Source organism: Chiloscyllium plagiosum, chromosome 7 (genome assembly GCF_004010195.1).
Source record: "Chiloscyllium plagiosum isolate BGI_BamShark_2017 chromosome 7, ASM401019v2, whole genome shotgun sequence".
NCBI classification, from domain to species: domain Eukaryota; kingdom Metazoa; phylum Chordata; class Chondrichthyes; order Orectolobiformes; family Hemiscylliidae; genus Chiloscyllium; species Chiloscyllium plagiosum.
This window is the reverse complement of record NC_057716.1, coordinates 106,890,462-106,910,196: the sequence shown is the minus strand read 5'-3', so window position 1 is coordinate 106,910,196 and position 19,735 is coordinate 106,890,462. Positions and strand designations below refer to the sequence as shown.

The following is a 19,735-nucleotide window of genomic DNA, read 5'->3' as shown; positions in this document are numbered from 1 at the left end:
TCTCATGATCATTTCAGAGATCAAGAGATTAATCAAAATCAAAAATATTTCAACTAATGAACCTATAGGTATTTACTTCCAATTTTTACTCCTAACCTTAACTTAAAGAGGGTATGTTAGCCATTTTCCTATCCTGTGAGATGTTTCCCAAACTTAATGAACATTAAGACAACTGGATATTGAAAAAACATAAAATGGGGCTAGGTTTTCAATTTGCTGGATTCATGTCATTGTCTAGTGAAACGAGTCATTTAAAACATAAACTTCTCACTCCTATAAGAAGGTAAATTAAAATAAATTTCGCAGACAAGTAGCAATTGGAATTAGTGTGCCTGATAACAGATTTGGTGGTCATTAACTCACATTTATTCAAGTAATCTGAGAGTGAAACATGTGGGTTTACTGGTGATTGAGATTAGAGTACTTTTTATACATTGTAACTGTGCATCTTTGGAACACACTCAGATCTGCCTGCCATTGATTTCCTACAGTCCACTGTTAATCTTGATCGAGGGCACACAAGTCTTCATTTTCCTGGAGCAAACAGAGTTAGATTAAAGGAGTTATGAATAATTGTGAACAAATTATGACAATATATTCCATCAGAGAACCAAATCTATATTGGGAATTGTAGCACAGCTTTTCATTAACTTCTTTTGCTCAAATACATTTCAAATCATAATTACAACTTTCTGCCTCAGTTCTGTAAAGATAAAATGCACAACTGTAGTGAGTTTTCAGTAAATTTTCTCAGCATATATTTGCACAATTTCTAAGTCCTGATCAAATGAGCTCAGGATCAAAACCCAAGCTTACTCCATCACCAAGTGCTTCAAAACATTTTTACTGTACATATTTTCCTCAGTCACACTTTAACATCGTACAACACACAGAGTGTTCAATTAAACTTCCTATACCAGCCTCTTAAGCTTTATTTTAATACAACTACAACTGCTGTAGACTATTGGAAGGATGTTGTGAAACTTGAAAGGGTTCAGAAAAAATTTACAAGGATGTCGCCAGGTTGCAGGTTTTGAGCAATATGGAGAGGCTGAATAGGCTGGGGCTATTCTCCCTGGAGTGTTGGAGGCTGAGGTTAAGCTTTATTTTAATACAACTACAACTGCTGTAGACTATTGGAAGGATGTTGTGAAACTTGAAAGGGTTCAGAAAAAATTTACAAGGATGTTGCCAGGTTGCAGGTTTTGAGCAATATGGAGAGGCTGAATTGGCTGGGGCTATTCTCCCTGGAGTGTTGGAGGCTAGGTGTGACCTTATAGAGGTTTATAAAATCATGAGGGGCATGGTTGGGTAAATAGACAAGGTCCGGGTGAGGGGGGTGAGAGGGGAAAGATTTAAAAGGGACCTGAGGGGCAACTTTTTCAATCAAAGAATTATGTGCGTATGGAATGAGCTGCCAGAAGAAGTGGTGGAGGCTGGTACAACTACAATATTTAAAAGACATCTGGATGGGCACATGAATAGGAAGGGTTTAGAGGGATATGGGCCAAGTGCTGGCAAATGAAACTCGATTAATTTAGGATATCTGAATTAAGAGGGCTAAAAGGAGTCATGAAATATCTTTAGCAAACAGGGTTAAGGAAAATCCCAAAGCCTTTTATTCGTGTATAAGGAGCAAGAGGGTAACTAGAGAAAGGGTTGGCCAACTCAAGGATAAAGGAGGAAAGTTACGTGTGGAGTCAGAGAAAATGGGTGAGATTCTTAATGAGTACTTTTCATTGGTGTTCACCGAGAAGAGGGACATGACGGATGTTGAGGTTAGGGATAGATGTTTGATTAATCTAGTGCAAGTTGGCATTAGGAGGGAGGAACTGTTGGGTATTCTAAAAGGCATGAAGGTGGACAAGTCCCCAGGTCCAGTTGGGATCTATCCCAGGTTACTGAGGGAAGCGAGAGAGGAAATAGCTGGGGCTTTAACAGATATCTTTGAACACAGATGTGGTCTCAGGGGACTGGAGAATCGCTAATGTTGTTCCCTTGTTTAAGAAGGGAAGCAGGGATAATCCAGATAAATAGAGACCGGTGAGCCTGACGTCAGTGGTAGCGAAGCTGCTGGAAAAGATACTGAGGGAAAGGATCTATTCCCATTTGGAAAATATGAGCTTTTATCAGTGATCGGCAACATGATTTCTACAGGGAAAGTCACGCCTTAACAACTTAATAGAATTCTTTGAGGAAGTTACAAAGTTGATTGATGAGTAAAGGGTTGTGGATGTCATATACTGCTCCTCAGATGCTGCCTGAACTGCTGTGCTTTTCCAGCACCACTCTAATCTAGACTCTACATGGACTTCAGTAAGGCGTTTGATAAGGTTTCCCCTCTCACCCCCCTCACCCGGACCTTGTCTATTTACCCAACCATGCCCCTCATGATTTTATAAACCTCTATTTTATAAACCATGGTAGGCTGTTGGAGAAAGTGAAGTCGCCTGGGGTCCAGGGTGTACTAGCCAGATGGATAGAGAACTGGCTGGGCAACAGGAGACAGAGAGTAGGGAGTTTCTCAAATGGAGAACTGTGACCAGTGATGTTCCACAGGGATCCGTGCTGGGACCACTGTTGTTTGTGATATACGTAAATGATCTGAAGGAAGGAAGGAAGAGATGGTCTGATTAGCAAGTTTGCAGATGACACTAAGATTGGCAGAGTAGCAGGTAGTGAATAGGTTTGTCAGAGAATGCAGCAGAATATAGATAGATTGAAAAGTTGGGTGGAGAAATGGTAGATGGAGTTCAACCCAGGCAAATGTGAGGTGATGCATTTTAGAAGATCCAATTCAAGAGTGAACTATATGGTAAATGAAATAGCCCTGGGGAAAATTGATGTACAGAGAGATCTGGGTGTTCAGGTCCATTGTTCCCTGAAGGTGGCAACACAGGTCGATAGAATGGTCAAGAAGGCATTCGGCATGCTTTCCTTCATTGGATAGGCTATTGAGTACAAGAGTTGGCAGGTCATGATACAGTTGTATGGACTTTGGTTCAGCCACATTTGGAATAATGCATACAGTTCTGGTCACATTTCCAAAAGGGTGTGGATGCTTTGGAGAGGTGCAGAGGAGGTTCACCAGCATGTTGCCTGGTGTGGATGACGCGAGCTATAAAGAGAGGTTGAGTAGATTAGGATTGTTTTCATTAGAAAGACAGAGGTTGAGGGGAGACCTGATTGAGGTCTACAAAATCATGAGAGATACAGGCAGGGTGGATAGCAAGAAGCTCAATTACTAGTGGAGGACTCAATTACTAGTTCAAAGTGAGAGGGGAGAAGTTTAAGGGAGATGTACATGAAAAAGTTCTTTACGCAGAGGATGGTGGGTGCCTGTAATGTGTTGCCAGCGGAGGTGGTAGGGGCGGGCAAGATAGTGTCACTTAAAATATATTTCGACAGATACATGAATGGGCAGGGAGCACAGGCAGACAGATCGTTAGAAAATAGGCAACAGGTTTAGATAGAAGATCTGGATCGGTGCATGAAGGGCCTGTTCCTGTGCTGTAATTTTCTTTGTTCAGCGTGGACGAGTTGGACCAAAGGGTCTGTTTCCATGCTGCACATCTCTACTCTATGTTGTTGCCTATATCCATTCAGGTTCTGAAGCCTAATGTTATATTCTCTGATTTCTTTAACCTTCCATTCTATCAATAAATTGGTTTAGAAGTGTCACTACAAATCAATCCTTAACAAAAGCTCCTACTTATATCAGACATTTCCTGTAATAAAGTATCCCAAGGTTCATACATAGGAAGATATGACTTAAAAGCAGCAGATGGCCATTTAACCCTTTGAGCTTGTGCCACCATTTAATAAGATCATCACTGATCTGATTGTGGTCTCATCTCCACTTTCCCATCAATTAAACATCTAACGAGGCACCAAATAAATTCAAAGACACAGCCTCTACTACATCCTGGGGAAGAAAATTTCACATACTGACACCCTCAGAGAAAATAATTCTCTTCAACTCTGTCTTAAAAGGGAGGCCTTCTATTTTCAACGTGTCCCCTACCTTTTACCACACTTAACTCTAAATACCCTCCAAGTATCTGCACTATCCAGTTTCTTTAAATCGTTTTTATTTCAATATGAAACCCTCTCATTATTCAATGGATATAGACCTAGCATTATAAGCCCTTCATCCCAGGAATGCACCAAGTCAACTTCTTCTGAACTGCTTCTCAAGCAATTACATCTTTCTTCAAATAAGGAGACCAAAACTGACCACAGTACACTAGACAGGGCCCTACCAACGCCTGTACAACTAGAGTAAAATTTTCCTACTATTATCTTCCATTCTTTTGCAATAAATGATCTTCCATTTCTCTTCCTAATCACTTGCCGAATCCACATACTAATTTCATAATTTGTGTAGCAGAACATCCAGATCCCTCTGTACACAGAACTGACTGAGGTGCCTCTGATTTCCAGTGTCCGCAGTTCTTTCGTTTTTTTTGCACATTATTCCGAATGTGACCTAACGAAAGTTCTATACTGCTGCAATATGATGAGAATTTTTATACTCTCTATACGCTGACGGGTGGAGGTAAGCAGAGCAGAGGCTTCTTGACCACCCTACCCACCTCCAGGGAACTGTGGACCTGTATGGCTAATTCCCTCTGTGTTGATGCTACTAAGGTTTCTGCCATTTATTGAATACATCCCTTCTGCATAAGATCTCTCAAAATGCATCACCTTGCATTTGTCTGAATTAAACTCCATCTGCCATTTCTTTTCCTGAGTCTGCAGTGTATCTATAGTCTTGCTGTATTCTGTGGCAACCGTCCTCATTATCCACAGTTGCCCCAAACTTTGTGTTGTCTGCAAACTTACTCATTAGGGCACCTGCATGCTCCTCCAAATCATTTATATACATTATAAACAACAGGAATTCCAGCATTGATTCCTGTGCAACACCACTGATCACAGATCTCTAGTCACAAAAACACCCTTCCACTGCTGCTCTCTGACTTCTATGACCAAGCCAGTTCTGTATCCATCTTGCCAGCTCACCTTGGATCCCATGTGACTTTTGTATCAGCCACCATGAGGAAAGGGACCTTGTCAAAGTCCTTTCAAAAGTATGCACAGACAACATCTACAACCCTGATCTCATCAATCATTTTTGTCACTTCATCAAACAATTTTGTGGCTTTCCCAGCACAAAGCCATGCTGCCTATTACTGACAAGTCCATATTTTTCCAAATATGGTCACCCTTCTATAGAAAGGATGTTGTTTAACCTGAGAGGATGCAGAAAAGATTTACCAGGATGTTGCTGGGAGGGTTTGAGTTATAAGGAGGTTGAATAGACTGGGGCTATTTTTCCTGGAGTGTCACAGTCTAAGGGGTGATCTTATAGAGGTTTATAAAATCATGAGGCACATGGATAGGGTGAATAGCCAAGTGTTTTTTGCTAGGGGTAGGTTAGTCTAGAACTATAAGGCACAGATTTAAGTTGAGAAAGGAAAAATTAAAAGACCTGAGGGGTAACTTTTTCACGCAGAGGGTGGTGCATGTATGGGATGAGCTGCCAGAGGAAGTGGTGGCGGCTGGTACAATTACAATATTTAAAAGGCATCAGGATGGACAAATGAATAGGAAGGGTATGGAGGGATATGGGCCAAATTCTGGCAAATAGGATAAGGTCAGATTGGAATAGCTGGTCAGCACAGACAAGTTGGACCGAACGGTCTGTTTCCATGCTGTGTGACTCCATGACTCTAAATGTGAGTAAATCCTACCCCTAAGAATCTTCTCCAATACTTTCCTGCCACTGACGTCAGGCTCATCAGCCTGTAATTTCCTGGATCATCCCTGTTGCCCTTCTTAAAGAAACAATGCTGGCTATTCTCCAGTCCTTTGGGCATTTCCTGTGATTAAATGGGCTATAAAGATTTCGTATGAGCCCCAGCAATTTCCTCACCTGCCTCCCTCTGATTCTGGGATAGATCCCATCAGATGTTGGGAACTTGTCTACCTTAATGCCTTTTAAAACACCCAACACTTTTTTTTAATGCTGACATACCCTAGAATATCAACATATCCTTCCCTAGATTCACCAAGTTTCTCCTTTGTGAATACTAATATATTTGTTAAGGACCCACTTCCTCCAGCTTCATACATTAATTTCCTCCCGTGTCATTGACTGGACCTACCCTTTCTTTAGCTAACCTCTTGCTCCTTATATGTATACAAAATACATTGGGATTTTCCTTAATCCTGATCGCAAAGAGGTTTTATAGCCCATTTTAGCCCTCCTAATTCCTTGTTTGAGTTCTTTCCTGCTATCGTTGTAATCTTTGATGGCTTGTTTGTCTTCAGTTTCCTAAACCTTATATATGCCGTTTTCTTTTTGAGTAAGCTCTCGATTTATTTCGTCTTCCTTATCCTTCATTTTCATAGGTCATGAGCTCTAACCAATGTCCTTTAAAAGATTCACGCATGCCAGATGTGGATTTACCCTCAAACAGCTGCATTCAATCTACACTGGAAATCTACATTTTCCAGTTCCTGCCTAATATAATGGTAATTAACCTTCCCCAGTTTAATACTTTCACCTGAGGACTACTCTTGTCCCTATCCATACCGAGCTTAAAATTTAACGGATTATGGTCAGTCTTCCCAAAATACTCCCCTCTTGAAACTTTGATCAAATCTGGTCCCTCTCCTACCCACACACACACACACACACACCTTTCAAGCTCCAGGCACTAAGGTAACATCACCCAGCAAAATACCCCAGTTGTTTTTACATGTTTTTATAATCTGTCCAAGTGGGTTGTGCTTCGGCGGGTTGGTGTGGACTTGTTGGCCAAACGGCCTGTTTCCACACTGTAAGTAATCTAATCTGTTCCTGTATCACTCACTAGCTGTTGGGAGGACTGTAGTACAATCTCAATAAAATGATTGCACCTTTCCTATTCCTGAGCTCTACCTACATGGCCTAGCTGGATAGGTGTCTTCCCTCAGTATAGCTGTGATGTTCTTGCTTATCCGTAATACATCGTCCACACCTCCTTTACATCCATATTTCCCCTGAAACATCTAAATCCTGGATCATTAAGCTGCTGACTTGTCCCTCTCTCAACCAAGTTTCTGTAGTAACTACAATACCATAATTATATGCATTAATCCAAGCTCTAAGTTCATCTGCCTTATTTATCATATTCATCGCATTAAAACAAATACACCTCAGATGGCTCTCTGGTCTTGCTGTGTTCAGTAACCTTTCTCTATTTGTTCTTCCTCTCAGTCTTACTGGTCCTATTCTCTGATTCCTCCTTGCTGATTTTACTCTGGTTCTTGTCCCCTTGTCAAACTTGTTTAAACTCTCCTGAGTAGCACTAGCAAGTCTACCTGCCAGGATATCGGTGCCCCTCCAGTTTAGGTGCAACCCATCCTTCTTGTTTAAGTCCCATTTTTCCCAGAAGACATCTCAGTGATATCTTCCTCTTCTTAGCCTCACTAACACAAGACACTGGAAGTAATCCGAGATTACAACCCTAGAGGTCCTGCTTTTCAACTTTGGACCTAACTCCCTTTGCAGGACCTCATCTCTCTTTCTGTCTATGTCATTGGTACCAATAGGGACCAAAACCTCTGGTTGTTCACCACATTGGTACCAACCACTTTGCTAATTTTTCCATGAAGGACAGGTGATATGGAATGGTCCGGCAACTACAAGAAGTAAGTACCTTATCTCTCTTCATGCACTCAGTTTGCAAATCTGGTTCCTGAGCTGCCACCAAGACTATGGGCGGCACAGTGGCATGGGCGGCACGGTGGCATGGGCGGCACGGTGGCACAGTGGTTAGCACTGCTGCCTCACAGCGCCAGAGACCCGGGTTCAATTCCCGCCTCAGGCGACTAACTGTGTGGAGTTTGCACGTTCTCCCCGTGTCTGCGTGGGTTTCCTCCGGGTGCTCCGGTTTCCTCCCACAGTCCAAAGATGTGCAGGTCAGGTGAATTGGCCATGCTAAATTGCCCGTAGTGTTAGGTAAGGGGTAAACGTAAGGGTATGGATGGGTGGCGCTTCGGCGGGGCGGTGTGGACTTGTTGGGCCGAAGGGCCTGTTTCCACACTGTAAGTAATCTAATCTAATCTAATCTAATCTAAAAAAACTATGTCCGTGATCCTGTTCTCAGTCCTGACATCTGAGTTGACTTCTTCCAGATTTCTCCTCCTCTCCCAGGCTGACCTTTACCCATTCCTTTGTTTGCTCAACTGTTGTTCTCTCTCTCTCTAGGCTCCATCTCCACCTATTATTTACTACTTAGAATTCCCACAGGGTGGAAACAGGCTCTTTGGCCCAACAAGTTCACATTGACCCTCCGAAGAGTAACCCACCCTGAACCATTCCCCTACCCTACTACTCTTCATTTCCCCCGAATAATGTGCCTAACCTACACATCCATGAACACTATCAGCAATGTAGCATGGCCAATTCACCTAACCTGCACATCTTTGGATTGGACTTTCCCCTCCCTCACCCCACCTTCAGCATATATACCAACGTTTTCCTAGCTACAATCAGTTCTGAAGAAGGATCACTGGACCCAAAATGTTAACTCTGCCTGGTGCTGCAAATATATGGAAATAATACTGTTTACACAAGTACTTTACTGTTTTACATTACTATTTGCATAAGAAAGAAATGCCTTTGGAACTGTTGGGGAAGTCAAACTCCAATGTTCATTTGCTTTTCCATATGCAAAGACTGCAGAACCGAACTGCTTTAGTGACTATGTGTGCATATAAAGATAATGTTAAGAATAAAGTATAATTTTGAAGTAAAAGTATTTCTCTCCATAGATTCTGCTAGACCTGCTGAGATTTCCAGCAAAAGCTGTTTTTGTTCCTTTTCTCCTGACAATCAACAATGAGTTTACGGTCATCATTCAACTCTTAATTCCAGAGTTTATTAAATTCAAATCCCACCATCTGCCATGGCAGGATTCAAACCCAAGTGCCCCAGTGGTTCTCTGGATTAACAGTCCAGTAATAAAACAATAGGCCATGCCTATCTTTGTAGCAGGAGAGAGATGATAGTAAGTTATCAGCCTATAGATGATGACGCCACTGAGGAACAGTGTTTCTTGTGAAACACCATAAAAAACAGTGTGGGACTGAGAGAAGCTATAACCTCATTTCAATCAATTTCAAACCTTCTCTATACATTTATTTGAATGGACAAACACTGCCTTGATTTAATAAAGAGCAAACATAAAATATTAAGAGTGGGGAAGTATGAAAGAAAAAAACTTCCCCAGTTATACATTTCAAGGTTCTGTTTAAAAATGGAGCCTATCCCAATGGCAGACCCTTCTATACTGGTCCAAGTGCTTCATGAGTTAAAACACTTTCTTCCCATGACAAATGGCTCAGGTAATACTCTACTTCTCCCACTTCTCAAAATCTTCCAGCAGAATATTGTCCCTACTTCTACCAATGTCACTGGTAGAGCACATCAACTCATCCTCCCCTTTAACTCTAATTTCATCAACTGCAGGAGATGCCTTTAACCCTGGCTTCGGGTAGGTAACACAACTTTTGGAGTTCCTTGACATGGCTGCAGAGAATAGTGTATTCCTGTCTGTTCCCTGTCTGTACTGTCTCCTAATATTACGATGTTCCTTTTCACTTCCAGAACTTGAATGGTATCTGCAGTCGAGTGCAATGATGAGTTTTCACACCCATTCTGCAGTCCATGCTCTCTCCTGCAGACATAACAAGTATCTTGCACTTAACTGAACAATGTTGACAGCTGAGGCTCCACTATCATTATGTGCTGGATCTTTATTCCTGATTATCTGAAGTCATACCCTTTAATTCACTAAAAATGTGAGTGTCTAGAACAAAGCATCCAGGGTACTCACCAACCCCCTGATACTCACAGTGTATACAGCTCAGCCCTCAGCTCAGCAATTTTGAACCAAACTGCCTATTATTTTAAAATCTCACCTCAGATTCCTTGTCTTCATCAGAAGAGGACATGATGCATGTTTCAGTTGTGTCTCTAGGTTCAGCTTCTGGAAAGGTAATATTATTAAAATGTTATTCTTTACATAAAAATATTTGTATATTTTGAAACACTTACCTGACATTTGTATCAAATTACAGAAATCTTTAATATGATTCACTTTCCATTATTTTTGTATTTTAATGTACTCACCTAGTAGAGCAGTTTATTTCATTCACTTGAGGGACGTGGGTATTGCTAGCCGGGCCAACAGTTATCTCCCATCCCGAGTTGCCATTGAGAAAATGGTGATAGCTGCCTTCTTGAACTGCTTAGTCCATGTGCTGTAGATTGACTCACAATGTCCTTGGGGAGGGAATTCCAAGATTTTGATCCAGTGACAATGAAGGAACACAATATATTTCTGAGTCAGGATGGTGAGTGGCTTAGGTGGTGGTGAACTTGCAGGTGGTGGTGTTCCCATGTATCTGTTGCCCTTAACCTTAGAGATGAAAGGATTTTTGGTGAATTTCTGAACTGCATTTTGTAGATAGTACATACTGCTGCTACTGAACATTAGTGGTGGAGAGAATGGATGTTTGTAGATGTAGTGCCAATTAAGCAGAGTGCTTTGTCCTAGATGTGTCAAGCTTCTTGCCTGTTGTTGGAGCTGTGGCCATCCAAGCAAGTGGAGAGTATTCCATCACACTCCTGACTTGTGCTTTGTAGATGGTGCTTTGGGCCACCCGGACGAACCAACCCAATCACCCTGTAGCACAGCATTTCAACACTAATCCAGAATCTGGTTTCCAGCATCTGCAGTCATTGTTTCTACCTGTGTCAAGCTTCTTGCCTGTTGTTGGAGCTGTGGCCATCCAGGCAAGTGGGGAGTATTCCATCACACTCCTGACTTGTGCTTTGTAGATGGTGGACAGGCTTTGGGGAGTCAGGATGTGGGGGATTCAGTGATGATAACACCAGTGAATGTCAAGGGGTAGTGATTAGATTGTTTCTTATTGGTGATGGTCACCATCCTGGCATTTGTGTGGCACAAATGTTACTTGCCACTTGTCAGCACAAGTCTGGATATTATCCAGATCTTGTTGCACTTGAACATGGACTGCTTCTGTATCTGAGGAATGGTCATTGATGAAGCAGCTGAAGGTGTTTGGGCCTAGGACTACTCTTAGGAATCCCTGCAGAGATGGCCTGGAGCTGAGACTGATATCCAAAAACCACAAACGTCTTCCTATGCACCGGAATGACTCCAATAATTTCAGGGCTTTTATTCAGGCTCCTTGATGCACTGTTGTATATGAATCATATACATGATTTGGATGAGAAGTTAAGAAGCATTGTTAGTAAGCTTGTGGATGTCACCAAAATTGATGGTATAGTGAACAGTGAAGAAGGTAATCTAAGATTACAAAGGGATTTTGATCAATTGGGCCAAGAGGCTGAGGAGTGGCAGATGGAGTTTAATTTGGATAAATGCGAGGTATTGCATTTTGGTAAAACAAACAAGGGCAAGGACTTATACCTATAATAGTAGGGCTCTGGGGTGTGTTGTCAAACAGGGAGACCTAAGGGTTCAGTTACATAGTTCTTTGAAACTTCCACTGCAGGTAGACAAGGTCATTAAAAAGGTGTTTAGCATGCTTGCTTTCATTGCTAAGACCATTAGTGTAGAAGTTGAGGTTGTACAGGACATTGGTGAGTTGAAGTACTATGTGCAGATCTGGTTGCCCTGCTATAGGAAGGATATTATTAAACTGGCAAGAGTTCAGAAAAGATTTACGAGTTGCTGGGACTTGAGCGTTTGAGTTATAAGAAGGGGCTAGAAAGGCTTTTTTAACTGGAGCACAGGATGTTGAGGGGTGACCTTGTAGAGATTTATAAAATCATGAGGGGCATAGATAATGTGAATAGCAAAGGTCTTTTCTTTAGGGTGGGGAAGTTCAAAGCTAGGAGGTATATTTTGAAGGTGAGAGGAGAAAACTTTAAAAGGGACCTGAGGAGAAACTCTTTCACAGTGCGAGTGGTTTGTATGTGGAATTAACTGCCAGAGGAGGTGGTAAATGCAGGTACACTTACAACATTTAAAAGTAATTTGGACAGGTACATGTATAGGAAATGTTTAGAGGGACATACGCCAAATCCATGCAAATGGGACTAGTTTAGAATGGGAAACTTGGTAAGCATGGATGAGTTGGACCAAAGGGTCTCTTTCCGTGCTGTGTGACTCAAATGTGGTCCTGAAGTCAAGGGCTGTAACTCTCAAATCATGTTTGGAATTCAGTTCTTTTGTCCATGTTCGAACCATGGCTGTAATGAAGTCCTGAGCTGGTGGAACCCAAACTGGACGTCACTGAGCAGGTTATTGCTGAACAGGTGCTGCTTGGTAGCACTGCTGATGACACCTTCCATCACTTTACTGATGATCGAGAGTAGACAGATGGTGTGGCAATAGGCCAGGTTGGATTTGTCCTGCTTTTTGTGACACACCAGGGCAATTTTCCCCATTGTTGGATAGATGTGAGTGTTGTAACTTTACTGGAAGAGCTTAGCTAGGGATGTGGCAAGCATGTCTTCAGTACTATTGCTGGAATGTTGTCAGGGCCCATAGCCTTTGCAGTATCCAGTGACTCCAAATGTTTCTCAATATCATATGGAGTGAATTAAACTGGCTTAAGACTGGTATCTGATGCTGGGGACCACTGGAGGATGGCGAGATGGATCACTTGACATTTCTGGCAGAAGATTGCTGCAAATGCTTCAGCCTTACCTTTTGCTCTGATGTGCTGGGCTCTTCCATCAGTGAGGATGGGGATATTTGTGGAACCCCCCCTTCAATGAATTATTCGACTGTCCACCACTATTCATGAATGGATGTGGCAGGAACTGCAGAACAGGTCTCAACTGTTGAGATTGCTGAACTCTATTACTTGTTGCTTATGCTGTTTCACATACAAGTAGTCCTATTTGGTAGCTTCACCAGGTTATTATGTCATTTTTAGGTATTCCTAGTAATCCTCCTGGCATGCTTCCCTGCATTCTCCACTGAATCAGGATTGATCCGCTGGCTTAAAAATGTGTTGCTGGAAAAGCGCAGCAGGTCAGGCAGCATCCAAGGAGAAGGAGAATCGACGTTTCGGGCATAAGCCCTTCTTCATTCCTGAAGAAGGGCTTATGCCCTAAACGTCGATTCTCCTTCTCCTTGAATGCTGCCTGACCTGCTGCGCTTTTCCAACAACACATTTTTAAGCTCTGATCTCCAGCATCTGCAGTCCTCACTTTCTCCTAGTTGATCCGCTGGCTTGATGGTAATGGTTGAGTGGGGGATATGACAGGCCATGAGGTTACAGATTGTGCTGGAGTAAAGTTCTGCTGCTGTTGATGGCCCATAGCACGCAATGGGTGCCTAGCCTGAATTGTTAGACCTGTTCAAAGTCTGTCCCATTTAGCATGGTGATTGTGCCACCCAATGTGATGAAGGTTATTCTCAATGTGAAGGCAGGTCTTTGTCTCCACAAGACTATGCAGTGGTCACCCTTACTGAAACAACCACTGACAGATGTATGTGCTGCTGGCAGATTACTAAGGATGAGGTCAAGTATCTTGTTGGTTCCCTCACCACCTGCCACAGACCCAGTCTAGCAGCTATATACTTTAGGATGTGACCAACTCTATCAGTATTGCTTCTGTGAGCCACTTTGGTGGTGGTTATTGAAATCCTTCACCCCATTTTGTACCTTTGCCATCCTCAATTGTTACTCCAAGTGTTGTTCAATACGGAGGAGTGCTGATTCATCAGTCAAGGGAGGACACCACACAGTAATCAGCAGGAGACTTCCTTGTCCATGTTTAACCTTAAGACATGAGACTTTGTAGAATCTGGAAACAATGTTGAAGGCAAGTCCCTCCCGACTGTACATCACTGTGCCATCACCTCTGCTGGGTCTGTCCTACCAGTGATTCAGGTCATATCCAGGGATGGTGATGGTGGGACATTGTCTGTAAGGTATCATTCCCTCAGTATGACTATGTCAGGCTGTTGATTGACTAGTCTATGCGATGGCTATCCCAACTTCAGCACTGGTCCCTCGAATTAGAATTTGTTTTTTTTTGTCACACGTATTCATTTAAGTAGTGAAAAGTTTACAAAGTCACTGCTTACAGCACCATTTTAGGTACAAAGGTACCTAGGTACAGAGTTTATGAATACATTAGAAAACTAAAGAAATAAAAAAGCCCAGCATTTCAGACCTTTGTGGCATTTTAGGTACAAAAGGTATCAAGGGACAAAATGTTAGGATTACACTGTCACCAGATGTTGGTAAGGAAGGCTTTCCACGGTTTAGAGGGCTGTTTCTGCCATTGTCTTTTCTGGTGCTTAAGTTGATGCCAGATGGTCTGTATTAGACTTTGTTGTACTGATACAACTGCGTGGCTTGCTAGGCCCTTTCAGAGGGCAGTTGAGAGACGTCCATATTGCTATGGGGTCTGGAGTCACATGCGGGTCAGACCAAGTAAGAATAGCAGATTTCCTTCCCTAAAGGACATGAGTGAATCAGATTGATTTTTCAACAATCAACAGTGGTTTCATGCTCATCATTAGATTCTTAGATCCAGATATTCATTGAATGACTAAATAGCCTAATTCTGTTCCTAAACTTTATGTGATAGGATTCAAACCCAGCTCCTCAGATCATTAGCTGCGTTTCTGGCTTAACAGTCTAAAGATAATACCAGTAGGTTATTGTCACCCCTAATCTTCTGTAATAATATTTGATGTTAAGTTTGTAGTCACAGTCTTTATAGACACAGCCAAGTCTGGAGAATGTAAGACAATATCTGATTCTTTACTGTTCCCTCATGAATTGAAGATTCATGCTGAAATGATTATTGGCTCCTCCTACAAGCCTCCAGGTGAATAGCAATGAGAAACACTGTGATCCAATTTAGAGGAGAAGAGGATAAATGAGTGTTTGTATTATGAGTCCTTGTTAATGATCTAATGATTGAATAGTCTGATTGGAAGGCTATCATTCTCAAAGGAGGCAAAACAGAAACGGTTATTATTGCTGTTAAAGATTGTATCTGCACACTTATGAAATATCAACTGATGTGATTTAATCCTCAGCAGTTCTTCATGGGCAATAACAGTGTCTAACCTGCATCATCCGACCAACAGGGAAAACTGGCACACCAGATTTTAATCTCCAGGCATACTAACACTGCAGATAGTTTAGTGTTGGTTCCAGATTTTGGAAAGGTTCACTGGCAAGAACTAAACTGGTAGGTTGGAAAGCGTGCTAGGCCAGAAGAATCTTGGGTCTGATGAAGGGTGATTGGACCCGAAATTTTAACTTAGCTTTCTTTTCACAGATGCTGCAAGAACTGCTGAGTTTCTCCAGCTATTTCTGTTTTTGTTGAAGAAAAATCTATGATGGACAGATATTGTACGTTCCTTCAATAAAGAGTACACTTAATGAAGCGAAACCAAACTGACATCAAAAGGAAATAGCATACTGAATAGAATAATAGTAACTGTTAAAATAGGGAAAAATATAAGGCACCATTAAGTGGTAAATCAGCAATGATAATTGTTTTTCATTTATACCTGAAACGAGAGATTCTTTACTCAGTGAGTTCATGGAATGCCCTGCCAGTAGCAGTGGTGGACTCTCCCTCTTTATGGGCATTTAAACGGGCATTGGGTAGGTATATGGAGGATAGTGGACTAGTGTAGGTTAGGTGGGCTTGGATCGGCGCAACATCGAGGGCCAAAGGGCCTGTACTGAGCTGTATTTTTCTATGTTCTATGTTCTATTAGAGGAGCAAATATTTTGCATTTATTTTACAATTGAAGATCTTGCTAAGGTGTCAGTTGTGATAGATATACCTCTAAAGTGGATTCCACAGAAACAATGCTGAAATTGTCTCATTCAGGATCATGAAAACTTCTTACAGAGCCATAAATTAGCTCCATAACATTAATCGCCCATGTCTTAGCTCCCCTTAACACTAGAATGCAAAGTGAGAGGTCATCCTAATGAACACATTGCAAGTTGACGCTCTGGTTCCCCTCCTGCCTAGAAAACATTTGAATCTTTTTTCCATGGGTCCTTTTTATAAAAGGCACGGAATAAAATTTTGGACAAGTGGATAGGCCTACAATGGATACCATTTTCATTAATGATCAAAGAAGTAAGGCTATTGGACTATGAACCCACTAGAAGCATGCCACGCCAAGGCTCTGGATGTCTGGATGTTTCCACACTGGTCATGTCTCTTCTTGTTTCATGACTTGCAACAAATGAAGGCTTCACTTCCTACATAATTTTGCAGAAATGTTTGGGAAAGGTCAGGCCTTGACATACTAGGTCACAGACTGGTTTAGACATTGTGCTTCTACTGGTAGCTATGACACAGTTGATAGAAAAATCATGGATTTTTGGTTTTGTGGATTTCATTTTAAAATCAAGAGGAAAATTACGAGCAAGTATCATGGACTTTCCAGATATGTAATCTTGAAAGAATTGTATCAAAACGCACATGGCACATAAGTTAAACTTGCAGTTGAATTATAGGCAACACAAGAAGAAAGTTTTGATAACCTGGTCCACAGTGTCCTGTATATCCTAAACAAAACAGTTTTGCAGGGACATCATTCTATGCAAGGTGCCCTGCCCACCACCACAACAGGCATTCTGGCTAATCCTAGATATATGTGGTCAATACACCAGATGTTAAAAACATTAATGCAATTCATAACCTGAGTTTAACATCAAACTGACTTTAAAGTTATACGCACCTTTGTCAGTTATAGAGGGTTGAGAAGTATAGTCCCTAGAAAACAATAATACGCAAATCAGTTTAACATTTTAATAAATTCACTAAAATGCTAAGTTTAGTTTTTCTCATTCTTTAAACTGTTATCTCCCTTTTACGGTAAATAACTCAAGCAAGCTAACAAGGAACCAGAAAAGCAGTTTTACCTTTAAATATTCTGGTCTCCCTGCTATAGGAAGGATATTGTGAAACTTGAAAGGTTTCAGAAAAAGATTACAAGGATGTTGCCAGTGTTGGAGGGTTTGAGCTATAAGGAGAGGCTGAATATGCTGGGGCTATTTTCCCTACAACATCAGAGGCTGAGGGATGATTTTATAAAAGTTAATAATAGCATGAGGGGCATAAATATGGTGAATACAAAGGTCTTTTTCCTAGTGTAGTGGATTCCAAAACTAGAAGACATAGGTTTAAGGTGAGAGGAGAAATATATAGAAGGGGCCTAAGGAGCAATTATTTCACGTAGAGGATGGTGCGTGTGTGGGATGAGCTTCCAAAGAGGCTGGTACAATTACAACATTTAATAAGCATCTGGATGTGTAAACGAATAGGGAAGGTTTAGAAGGATATGAGCCAAATGCTGGCAAATGGGACTAGATTAATTTAGGATATCTGGTTGACATGGACCAGTTGTATCAAAGGGTTGTTTCCATGCTGTACAACTATATGACTCTATAATCTATCTAAATGAATACATTTCATCACATAAGTCAGTCTCTATCAATCATCTTCATTTGTCATCATAGTCTTACAATAAGGCTGCTCTCCCATTGAAGACAGACAATGGTAGTGGTTTAACCCAAGAGTCACCACACCTCAAGGGAGGGGAAAGATTGAGAAAGAGTATCCTTCCTGGTAACATTAGTTGGTGCAGGAATTGAATCCGAGCTATTGGTATTACTATGCATCACAAACCAACGGTCCAGTCAACTGAGCTCACAAATCCCCACACTTGACAACAGGTGGAAGTGTAGTAGATGAATACATGAAAGCACCAGAATTTTAATTTATATTGTCTATTTCAAAAAGATGTAGGACAATAATCTTTTAAAAATGCTCAGTACTTAAGAGCAATGTTAGAAATAAAGATATTTAAAAAAAATAAAAACATGCATGAATATAACTGAGCAAATTTTGTGACTGGTGAAATTCAGCTTGTAGAACATTTCTGTGTTTTTTAAGCATAGCATTACACTCAATAGAATATGTACCACAACAATTCTCGATATTGGTGGGTCACTGGGAGATTTTGATTGTTCCAAGTGTTATGGACCAGACCAGGCCCACTCAGATATTTTAAGAAGGTTGCCTAGTCCCTAACGTTTTCTTATGTTAAAGGCAAATGTGAAGTGATGTGTTCCAGATGCAATGTGCCTGATGTTAAGCAAAAACACAATTTATTTAAGCACTTTGTTAAAATACAAATAAAAGAAAAAGAAACTTAGAACAACGTAACACTATTGGAAAACTTAACTAAACAACAGATATAGCAAGTATTACTAATTAACTTTTCCAATAGAGTAATTTCCCATAAATACACCTCTTGGCAAAAAGGCAAATTCAGACACATTCTCACACACAGTTCTCCAATCCAGGAGGAAAAAACATCAAGAGAAAATTTAGAGACAGTAGCAGCCAGGAGACATTTACTGAAGCTTCCAATTCCTTTGAGAACCCAACAGCTTCTGAAGCTACTGAAAACCAAAACCCAGAAATCCTGATCTGTGAGAGCTGGCCACATCCATTCAGGCTGTTAAACAAAAACCCAAGACCTTCCAAGCTGTAAACTCAAGTGGTTTTGGTAGACTACTCAGTGCCTCTGCCTTACAATCTCTCTTCAAAAAAGAATTTAGGACAAAATAACCTCTTAAAGCCACAGCATCGTCACACATGTAGAATTCCTCATGTTTCCAGGTGTCACAGTTCAGTGAAGCAAGATACTGAGATGTGAGTGACTGCTACTGAACTATGGGAAAACTCAAGTAACCTCGTGGGCAGCACGGTGGCACAGTGGTTAGCACTGCTGCCTCACAGCACCAGAGACCTGCGTTCAATTCCTGCCTCAGGCGACTGACTGTGTGGAGTTTGCACGTTCTCCCCGTGTCTGCGTGGGTTTCCTCCGGGTGCTCCGGTTTCCTCCCACAGTCCAAAGATGTTCAGGGTCAGGTGAATTGGCCATGCTAAATTGCCCGTCGTGTTAGGTAAGGGGTAAATGTAGGGGTATGGGTGGGTTTCGCTTTGGCGGGTCGGTGTGGACTTGTTGGGCCGAAGGGCCTGTTTCCACACTGTAATGTAATCTAATCTAATCTCTTCCTGAGGTCCCCATCTTCAAAGAGCCAGACTTATTATATTTCAATTCATTCGATGTGGTATCAAGAAACTGTACCGAAGGCACAGGTTAAAGCACAAATCCCTGACTTTCTGGTTGCAGTATTAAAGTCCGGTTGCTTCAAGTACATTATACTGATAGCTACCTAACAATATGGAAAGTTGTCTGGGCATGTTATGTTCACAAACAAAATGGAAAAATCCCAAGTGACTAAATACTGTTTTCCATCGTTGTGCTCTCAATCACCAGCAAAGTGATTTAAGGGATCATTGATAGTGCTAGCAAAAAGCACTTGCTCGTCAATAACCTGCTCACTGATGCTCAGTCTGCTTTCCAGCAAGGCCAATCAGCCTCAGATCTCATTACATAATTGGCTCAAACATACAGAAAATATCTGAATATCAGAGGTAACATGAACATGATTATTATCATATCAAGGCAATATCTGAATCAGTGGTTTTGTACGATTCCTATTATTTCTTCATAGGTTATGGAGTCTAGCATCTCTGGCTGTACCAGCCTCCTTGGGAAGCTGAACGCATCCCGCCAGAATACTGAGGAACACAGTGACAACTTGTGAA

At 41.5% G+C, this 19,735-nt stretch overlaps 1 long non-coding RNA gene across 1 annotated transcript in view; it reads right to left on the bottom strand.

Moving 5' to 3' along the window:
- Nucleotides 1–350: 350 nt before the first annotated feature.
- LOC122552049 overlaps nucleotides 351–19,735 on the bottom strand; it is a 52,782-nt gene continuing 33,397 nt past the window's right edge. The window contains exons 3-5 of the long non-coding RNA XR_006312279.1: nucleotides 16,791–16,825; nucleotides 9,976–10,043; nucleotides 351–534 (exon numbers count right to left, since the gene is read on the bottom strand). This is a non-coding gene — a long non-coding RNA (uncharacterized LOC122552049). The remainder of the gene's footprint in view (nucleotides 535–9,975; nucleotides 10,044–16,790; nucleotides 16,826–19,735) is intronic.